The sequence below is a fragment of the Chinchilla lanigera genome, unplaced genomic scaffold (genome assembly GCF_000276665.1).
Source record: "Chinchilla lanigera isolate Chin_1 unplaced genomic scaffold, ChiLan1.0 scaffold00002, whole genome shotgun sequence".
In the NCBI taxonomy this organism is placed as follows: domain Eukaryota; kingdom Metazoa; phylum Chordata; class Mammalia; order Rodentia; family Chinchillidae; genus Chinchilla; species Chinchilla lanigera.
The window spans coordinates 49,144,897-49,155,546 of record NW_004955403.1 but is presented as its reverse complement, the minus strand read 5'-3'; positions in this window follow the sequence as shown (position 1 = coordinate 49,155,546).

Genomic DNA, 10,650 nt, shown 5'->3' with positions numbered 1-10,650 from the left:
CTGCTTTCACCCTAAACAAATAAGTAACCTGATGCTAACAAGGCAGGTCTTTCCGATCTCTTTATTTCCTTGTTTTCACCATCCAAGCTCAATATTCTGCTATTGCCCAATGGGAGCTCTTGATCTGTTCTGTAGAACAGAACCTGGCTCCATTCGGGAATCAGAGAAAGGTCAATGAGATCTAGAGCTACAGCTGTGGTTTCATCTCCCCATCTACTGCCCCCGGGCCGAGTTCCAGCCCCACGGAGTCCCCATCCCTGGCGCTCTCCTGCCTGTGAGCCTGCGCACGTCTTCTACCACGCAAAACCCCCTCTTGTCCCAGTAGTCAAGCTTTTTAATTTTAGCCATTGTAATTGGTGCATCACAGTCTTATTATATGGTTTTGAGTTGCATTTCCTCATGACTAAGTCGCTGAGTGTCTTTTCATGTGCGTGTGCTTCTCCTTGGGTGATGTCTTCAAAATAAACTTAAAAAGAAAATAAATTGCAAAAGCTAAACTCGAGCACGAATCTTTTTCTCATGAACTTGATTTCTACGTTTCAGTCCATTATCTCAAGCGACAGGGATACTTTTTTCACATTAAAGATGGTGGTAAAGTATTTTCTTAGTCTCTTTTCTCGTCCCTGAGACACGGCACCTGACATCCACAATTTAAAGAAGGAGGCGTTCATTTTAGCTCACGGTTTAGAAGGATCAGTCCCTGTGTGCTCAGCGGCACAGTGGCAGGACCTGGGCGGACAAAAGCTGCTCATGGCGTGGTGGACAGGAAGCAGGGGAGAAGGGAGGAGCCGAGGAGGGAGCTGCACCCCGCTCCAGGCACCCAGTGAGCCCCTGTGATTCAATCGTCTTCCCCCAGCCCCCACCTCTGTGTGCCTAGCCTTTGGAGGGACCTCCAAATACAAACCATAACAAATACATATAGCATAACATTTACCATTTTAACCATACGTCAGTGTACAGTTCAGTGCCGGTAAAAACTGCAGGGGAAGAAAAATAGTTTTCTTTCTACTCTTCATTGTTCAGAGTTGGAATACGCCCTTGTAACAACAACAACAGAGCCAGATTAACAAGCAAAAAGCAAACAGAAGGTTAATAGCATATGTGCCTCATGCATACCTGGAAGGATGCCCAGAGAAATCAGTGAATCCAAAGAGGTATCCACTAATCGCTAACACGCACCCTCTTCCCCACCCTGGCAGCCCCCACTCTGCCTGTGTCTGTGAGTTTAGTTCCTGTACCTCACACAGTGGAATCATACAGCATTTGTCCTTTGCTGAGGGCCTCATGTGCCTGAGTAGCTGTCCTAATGCCGGAGCCTGCGTCCAGGTCTTCCTTTGGCAGCTGTGTAGCCTTCTGCTGTCCGCACCCATATTTTGCTTACCCATTCACCCACCTCTTGGTGACTGTGAGTAACGGGTGCAGAGCGATCTGTTCAACTCCCTTATCAACTCCATTCATTTCTGTTAGCCTCCTGTTAATGACTTAGCGCACTGCATAAATCAGTGCCCAACACATGGCAGGCATATAATAAACGCACGCGAAATGAACAGCCGAATGAATGCGAAGTGAACAGCCCAATGAACGCGTGAATGAGCAAAATGAAAGACGGATTCCCAGACTGGACTCCACTCAGAGACACAGCCGTGTCCTTTGTCCTGTGGGCGCCAGGCCGCTGAGTCAGGGAAGACGCCGATCTCTTGGACTCTGTCCAAGGAGAGAGAACAACAAACACTCCCCTGCCGAGGTTTGTCACCCTTGCCTCAACTGCTGCCCCAGGGGAGGCCAGCTGCCCGCCATGCCGGGAGAGTGACCGGAGAGTGACCTCCTCCCTCTGAGATGTGCGGATGACCTGCCACATGCCAGCCCCTGCCCTGCAGCACCGATGCCATCCGTAGAGAACACTGTTGGTGTGTTCTGTGTACCAGGGATTTATAAGCAGCAATGCAAGTTGTTAAGTAAGCCTGTAAGGACCCATTTTACAGAAGAAAAACACAAAGGTACAGAGAGATTAGTTAATTCATTCCTTATCACCCAGCTAATAAACAGGGACACCAGGATTTGCCACAAAGTAACTATTCTACTGTTTTTGTTTTGTATCCATTTTGTCTTTCTTTGGTTTGCTTCTATTGCTTTTGTTTTGTATCTGTTCTATTGTTTTTCTAGTACTGGGATTCAAGCTACACCTCCAGCTCCCTTTCTTTTTTTCTTTATTTTGAGACAGACTCTTGCTAAGTAGTCAAGGCTGGCCTTGAACTTTGGACCCTCCTGTCTCAGCCTCAGAAGCTGTGTGCACCACCACACCCAGCTGAAGCATTCCGCTCTAGAACCTACCTGGCAGAAGAAAAATGCATAGCAATCACTCAGGCCAAGAGCAGTTTTCAATGAATTATTCTGAACCTAACCAGGGTCCTTCTAAATTTTTAAAAATTTAAATACTAGTCATCTCACAAAACTTATAAAACATACCTTTTTAATTCCAAATTCCACCAAAAGAGATAACCACTGTTAACATATTAGAATATTTCCATCTAGTTGCTTTCCATACTTATAGATGTGATTTAATTAATATGCCACGGATCTTCCTTCTACCCTAACACCTACAGCTCTCCTGCCTGGCTCTCTCCTATAGGTCTCTAATGTGCTCCTACTAAATGACACAACAAAAATGAGAATGGTAACTTAGCATGACGATGGCAGTAGACATAGTGCTGTCCAGGTGCTGGATACATGGAGAAGCTTTCCTCCACCAGACTCTTCCGCCAGGCCATTTCTGCCTTGGAGCCAGCCTACCATGGACTGAACCCTCTGAAATCACAAGCCAAAAAGAAATCTCTCCTCTTTTAAGCTGTGGGTGTCTGGTAATTTGTATCAGCAATAGGAAAGCTGACTAAAACCACAAAAATGAAGGAGACAAAAACAAACGCATGATCCTGTATGACTGGAACAAGTGGCAGGTCTCCACGTGAGGATGAGATGGCAGCAGGGCATGGACATTCACTGCTTAGACTTTAATTTTGACGGTGTAGTGGTTGATACATTGTGACACCTTGAGAAGTCTAGAAGCTTAACTAAGTAACTCAGCAGTTCTACATCCTAGGGTGCAGAGGGCATGCCCTAGGGTGGCTGTTTAAGTTCCAGGATGTTATAATGGTTGATTCATTGTGTTGATTTGAGAAGTTTAGAGGTTTAACTAAGTGACTCAGCAGGGCACCAGGATCCTCACTTGTAAACAACCTGAGCCTGGGCAAGAGGAGGGGACGGAGAGGGTGTGAGTGCTACACCCACCTGAGGCCGGACAGCCTGCATACAATATAAGGGAGAAGAGGCTTGTTCTCCTTTTTTTGCTCTTGTTTCTTTTGCTGTCTTCTGCCACCAGGAACTGTTGCCCCTGTGCCATGTGCCACCCTGCCTTGGAGCCAGCTGATGACAGACTGAAACCTCCATAAACTGTGACCTAAACAAACCTTTCCTTCCTTCATTTTGGGCTTTGGGTATTTTGTCTCAGCAACAAGAGGAAAGTAACTAAGACAGACGGCTTTGCTGTGCACATGAAGGAGAAGGTCCTTGTTAGAAGGACATGCATGGTAATTAAAGCCTGGACTCGTGGGACTGGTGCACATTCTGGGCAGTGTCAGGACTGAGTTGCAGCCTAAGGTGCCTGGTTGGTGGTGGAGAGTGGTTGTGTGGGAAGCTGCATACCTGGGGTCAGAAGTAAAGGACTGATGATCACTGACATGACACAAAAAAACATTAAATGTGCTCTATTTTTGGAGACAGGGTCTTGGTATGTAGTCAAAGCTAACCCTGAACTTGAATCCTCCTGCCTCAGCCTCCCACAGGCTGGGATTGCAAGTGTATACCATGATGCTTGGCCATGTTTTTTTACACACTGAAGCACAGGTCTTCTGATACAGGATTTGCTTTTAGGATGAAATTATTTCTGGCTCAGAGGGGTCAGTGCCTGGCCAGTGGGCACCAAGGCATGGACATCACGGCAGGGGGCTGTGGTGGAGCAAACTTGATCAGCTCGAGGCAGTCTGCAAGCAGAGCACAGGGAGAGAGAGACAGAGAGGAAGAGGCCAGGGAGCAGATACAGTCCCTAAGGTCACTGTCCCAGGACCCACCCAGAATGTGCTTTACTCACCTTTATGACGTGGCCAATCTGGTGACAGTCAAGACTAACCGTGACACCCTCCTATACATCAATGGACTCTGCACCTTGGCTGCCCTGGAGACTCGCTGGAATGTGGTGGGTGCTGTAGGAGTGGCATCGTGTCACTTTGCCATGGGAAGCCCTTAGTGCCCTGTTCTGTCCTCGTGGAGCCTGGCAGCCAGGCTGCTCAAGGACAAGGACTGGGGCTCCCAGGAGGACACTGCCCATCTGCGAGTGAGGCCCAGACTGCTGCAGAACCACCTGTCATAGAGATCAACGCCCCGTCACAGGCAGGGGCTGAGGGGACAACGAAATGACCTCAACCTGCCGCAGTCCCCCGAGAGCCGAGTGGGAGCCAGAAATGCACTCGCTGTTTTCGGCACAGTGATGTACTTACTGCATGGTGTCCCTGGCACCAGGAAACTGAGATTTCAAGTTAGCTAAGATGTATACACTTGAGCCAGGCACCGGGGCCCAAGCCTGCAATCCCATCACTCTGGGAAGCTGAGGCAGGAGGATGGCACGTTTGCGCCCAGCCTGGGGAACTTAGCAAGTGAGTGAGACACTGCTTCCACATAAAATGTAAAGCCAGGCATGGTAGTGCACACCTGTAACCCCAGCACTCAGGAGGCTGAGGCAGGAGGATCGTTGTAAATTCGACACCAACGTGGGCTACAAAATGAGCTCAAGGCCAGCCTGAACGGCATAGCGAGACCCTGTCTCAAGAACAAAACAAAACAAAAAGTAAAAATGAAAATAAGGCTGGGGGTGTAGGTCAGTGCAAATGCCCTGAGATCAATTTCCAGTACCACCAAAAAATAATAATACTAAATATATATACACACATGTAAAGCCCTGGAAGGTCATTCTAGATCCTGTGTGGGATGACTGCGAACGCTCCATGAGGTCACAGAACATGTGACCTTGAGGGCAGGCAGTAGACCGCTGAAGGGCCAAGGTGCAGCGGGACACCAGCCTGGCCACAGTGAAGGGGCGCCCAGCCACTGCACTCCAGACGCGGCCTCCGGCTCCCTCTCTCTGGGGCACGACAATGTGCGTGCCACCCTGGCGGGGTCCTCCCTCGGGGAGTAGGAAGGCGGCTGGGTGGGTCCACACAGGCGGGCGTTGGTGCCTCCGCCCTGCCCCATCCCTCAGGCGGCTGCCAGCAACAGGTACATTCACAGGGCCGCACTCTGCCTCCGGGGAACCTCAGGGGCAGGAAGTCTCCCGGGAGAGCCAGCCGCACCTGTCCCTTTGGGGGATGCCGTGCTCCTGCCAGGCCGCCTCCGGGCTGTCCCTGCTGCCTCGCAATTAACGAACTAGCCAGCTACCTCGTGACAGTGACTTCCCGCACGCACGCAGCACTTGGGTGACTCAGCCGGTCAAAAGCCCGAAGCCCAGCTGCGTCCCTCCAGGCTGGGCACTTGCTCCGTGTGTGTCCCGGACGGCAAGCGCCCACCCCGCGCCCAGGGCTCCCCGGGGCCACTCCCGCGTGTGGGTCCCGGACACGACCCGGCTGTCACCCTAACCCGGATGCCTGAAACACGCGGGGCCGTGGGCCGGGCGGCATCCGCGCTCGCCTTCTGCGCAGCCGGGTTCTGCTACTTTCAGGACCCCCTCCCCCAACCCCAGCCCAAGCTCCCAGCGTCCCCCGGGCTCAGTGGAGGCCCAGGGGGCGCTGTCACCGGCCTGGGTTCAGACTCAGCCGCATTCAAGAAGCAGGCTCCTCCCAGCCCAGGGAAAGGGCAGATTAGCCGGCTGCTTCGAGCCTGGCTGAGAAAGCCGGACATTTGCCTCCCCCACTTCCCGGGGCAGGGGATTGAACCCAGGGCGAAGTAGCTCTGCCACTGAGCTACACCCCCAACCTCCCCACACACACCGTGTAGCTGTTGAGACAACGTCTATTTTATTTTGAGGCAGGGTCTCGCTGAACTGCGCAGGCTGGGCTCAAATGGGATCCTCCTGCCTCAGCCTCCTCAGTAGCAGGCTTGTGGGCCAGCGCTACTCTGCCGGCTGCGATTTGCACGTTTAAAGGAACGCAAGAACCAGGAACCCTCGGGAGCCGGGAAGGACTGGAAGGAGCACGGCGGGGCGGGGGCTGGCGCGTGTTCCACGCCGGCCGCCGGGCAGTGCCATTCAAACACCGGGGGGCCCACAGGACGCGCCCGACAGCAAAGCAAAGAACCGAGTCCGCCCCGCCGCACCTCGTCTCCACCGTAGACCATTTCGCTGGGCTACCTGGATCCACGTGGATCCACGGGCTCAGAACTGCAGACCCCGCCCCTGCTGCCTGGCTAACCTTCTTAACCCGCTCATTAACCTGTCTTTTTCAGCATTTGAGGAGATGGAGAAGGGATCCTCCTGCTTCAGTCTCCCAGGAACTGGGATCTCTGGTGTGCGCCCCTGCTTATTTACTTATTATTTCTGTTTTTTGAGACAAGGTCTTGCGCTCAGGCTGCCCTTAAACTATGTAGCCCAGGATGGCTTTGAATTCGCGGCGATGCTCCTGCCTCAGCCTCTGAGCGCTGGGATCACAGGTGTGTGCCACCATGCCCAACCCATCTTATTTATTTATTTATTTATATTTTTGCAGTACTGGGGATTGAACACAGGGCCTTGTGCATACTAGGCAAGCACTCTACATCACATTTATTTTTAAAGGGAGAAATTGTGGCTTGAACCTTTAGCTCCTAAATAACAGGGTATCTATAGAGAGCCCTTCCCAGTCCTCATCACGGCCCAGGAAGTTTACGTTTGTAATCCCATGAAAAGTTATTGGAATTCTAGCGAGTTAATTCCAGTCTACCACTTCCAGTGCAACCCATGGCGAGAATAAAGACACTAAGGCATATTTGCAGTTATGGGGAGCCAAGGGGTCCTAAGTCCAACCATGATGAACACTATCTGGAACAAAGGCCTCGACTCAAGGCCGAACCCAGGTTTTAATCTTTCATGGAGAAGGGAGAGGCTCGAGGATGAGTGACTGTGAGAACCATGGGAAGCACATGAGGGCCATGAGCTGGGCTAGGTAGGAGGCCTGAAATCACCCCTGCAAATGCAGAGAAGGATCTGCAGAAGTAGTCTGCGTAACACAACTGAGACAATATTTAATGTTTTGGGGTCGGTGCTTCAGCTCGGATGTGTAATCTTTGGAGCCCCAGGAATTCGTAGCCTCTATTCCCAGCCGACAGCGTGGAGCACTGGCTCACACACCCCGCCTCATCCCAGCTGACTCGAGGAATAACAGGAGGCCGGGGAAACACGCCTGCCATCTCCAAAGACTACCACCAGCACCTGGACTAGACCAACACGCATTGCTTACAGCCAGTTGAAGGGGTAAGGAAAAGTCCCAGCCAGCTCTGTACATATCAGTACACGGAAACAGGGTCAGGCTCAGCCAAAACCGAGGCAACGGCTCCCCTCTGAAGGAGAGTCACCTAGGTGGTCCTCCACAGGTACCAAATTATTTAAAGTGAGAACTTCGCAGAGAAGGAAAACTGCAAATGCTGTACTGATTTTACATATGTTGGCATACTCTCTTTTGGTCACATGTCACAGGCAAAACCTCAAGAGGTGTGAGTTAAAAATTAGTAAATATTAAGCTACACGAGAACAAAAAGAAGCCGGATGTGTTGTGGACACGAGGCAACTCCCGCGATGAGTGTCGTCAGGGCCCTATGAACGCTGGCCGGTCTGGATGGGAAGGAACAGCTGCTGGAGGCACCAGGGCCCCGCGCCTGCCAGCCGTCAGGGGAGGGAGCCTCCTGCCACAGCCTCTTTCTGAGCAGCGGGTGGGAGCCGGGCCTCGGGTTGTGGGCAAGCTCTCGGCGGAGCCGCAGCCAGCCTGCTTCGGCGGCTTCCTGCCTCCTGTCCGCGGCCGGCGGGGCCTCGAGTGGCCCTTGCCTGACTCACGCTAGGCCTTGGGTTCGACCAACAGAGTGGCACCCCAGACACCACCGTCTCGGCCCTCACTTAGACAACGAGCTCAGATGCCCATTTCCATACCTGCTTCTTGCTTCCCTCACGGCCTTTCCACCAGGCAGCGCCAGACACTGCCACGACCGGACTGGCACCCGAGCAGGTCGCCGCCCCCGTGCCAGGCCTCTGCAGGGCCGTCCGGAGGCCCCCACATAGCCCAGGCCAGAGGGCAGCGGCCACCACAGAAACACGGGTTGGCGTCAGCAGTGGTGAGGACGTCAGCGCCGGGAGGAGGCAGCGTGACTGAGTCACTTTCAAAGCAGCCGACGTGTCTCTTGGCTCCCGGCGGGTAGATTCTGCCGTGGGCAGTCGCTGGCTGTCAGGCAGGGCAGCCTGGCGCTGGGGCGAGGCAGAGGAAAAGCTGCCATCCAGCAAGCAGAGCCGGGGGGAGGCACGGGGAGCACAGAAACTGCTGACCCTGATCTCGCAGGCCCCGCCCCAGCAGCGTCAGCTGGGAGCCCGCGGCCTGGTCACCTCCCCAAACCCCGCCTGGAGCGCCTGAGGCTCTTGGGGGACATGGGACGGAAGTGGGGTGGCAAGGGCTCCTGGGGCTCATGGCGGGGTGCTCGCGGCTGCAGCATGAGCTCCCGGAGTGGAAGCGAACGGACCCACGCGGCTCTCCAGGCCTCGGCGTCTGCACGCTCGGGCCGTCGGCAAGGACGCGCGCACAAGGTGCGTGTGCTCAGCAGACTGCCAGCCACGGAGCAGCTTCGGTCACTTTACAGCTCATGCCCGCCTCACACCGAAATGACAAGTCACACAGGTAAAACCGAAGCGAGAACACGGCAGGGTTGACGCTGCGGGTCCCTTTAAGGTCGTGCTGACTGCATGCATTCAATCATGACTTCCTCAAATCCACCAACAGTTGGGTTAGCAGTTAGGAAGGGCCGGGCCTTCTCTGAGGACGGTCGTCCCCTCTGAGCGCAGGGCTGGCAGCCGGACTGAGAGCGTTCGGGGTGCTCGCTGAGAGAACGCAGAGCACAGACGGGTTCTTTCGGACGTGAAACACCTCACCTTTTCCGTGAGCGCCGATCAGCGGGCTCGGACTGGGGGCGCCGTGTGGACGAAGGAACAGAAGAGCGCGCACCGGGTCTGGCTCGCCGCACGCGGGCCCTCAAAGCTTCCTTCCTTCACCTTCTCCTCCTCCCCGCGCCCGTTTAGGAAGCCTGCAGAGAAGCTCATGCTCTTACACTCCTGCAAATACGGACTCTTCGGCAGGAACGCGGGAGCCCTCACAACAGCACAGACGATATGAAAATTAACTTTCATAAACAGTTGAAATGCATATGGGTTTCTCTCTTTAACTGGATCCGTCATGCCAAAGCGAGCGATGCCCAAATGGATGCCGTGAAGGCTAAAACCCATCTCTCACCAGGGCTGCTGGTGCTGCCCAATACACACAGAGCAAAATAAGCCACGCGGCCCAAGCTGCCAAGCTGGTCCTGTCGCCTCCCGGGGCCACAGGCACCGCCGCGGCCGAGGATTTCCCGGAGCATGAGCACAGCCGAAGCTAATGTTCTGGCTAGAAACCGTGATTTTCTGGGCATCAATGGCTCCTTTATCACCGCTGAAAAGCCTGGTCTGTGGCACCCGGGACGCTGTGACTTGGAGAACTGCAGGGCAGGGGCGAGCTCCTCAGACCGCTCAGTGCTGGTGCCTCCCTCTGCCACTGCCCCGACAGAATGCTAGGGACAGACGGACGGCCACCCAGGAGCTCGGCAAAAAAGCCCTCACAGTGCGCTTCCTCTCAAAAGGCAGCAAGGGTAACTCACCGGGCCACTGATGTGAAGCAGCCTCTAACCCTCCCGGCTTTGTAGGCTGCTTCCATCCAGAAACCCTCGTCCACGGCCAGTCGTCCCACTTCAGGCCATATGACTTGAGCCCAGTCACAAAGCAAGAGCTTCACCACGGTCCCACGTTTGGTATTGTCTTTGTTAGCCTTTTTGAGGTACTGGGCATGGAACCCAGGGCCTGGGGCCCGCCAGGCAAGCATCTACCCCTGGCTGAAGCCACCGTCTTCTCTTCTCCCAGGAAGGCAGAGGACAATATGAAGGCACCTTCTTGGGACAAGACTGTGGGTTCAGCCAGAATTTAAACACGGGTTGGCTCCGGCCACATCGCCTCAGGTTTCCGGTTCCCGCGACCTCTCCTCTTCCGTGCCTTCGTGCTTCTCGTTTTCCTCTTCTCAAAAATGAAATTTTTCAAAAGCTTGGTGCTGTTTCACGCATTGCCCTTAGAGGTGTCATTTCTGATGTCTAGGTTATTTCAAATCCAGTAAAATGGTCAAAATCATTTTCTTTGGTGTTGAAAAGAGAATTCAGTAATAGTCTATGCGTGTTTAGCGTGCACCAAGTAACAAGCACCAGGTCAATTCTGGGATGCGGTGGGAAACAAGCCACAGCACCCATCTGGGAGAACAACTAGCGGCAGGGTGGCGGCTGCCAGCGTGGGGTCGGGGCCAGGCACGCAGCACTTCCGGGGAGACTGCAGGGAGGGTCGGGACGCGGGGAGAAGGCGGA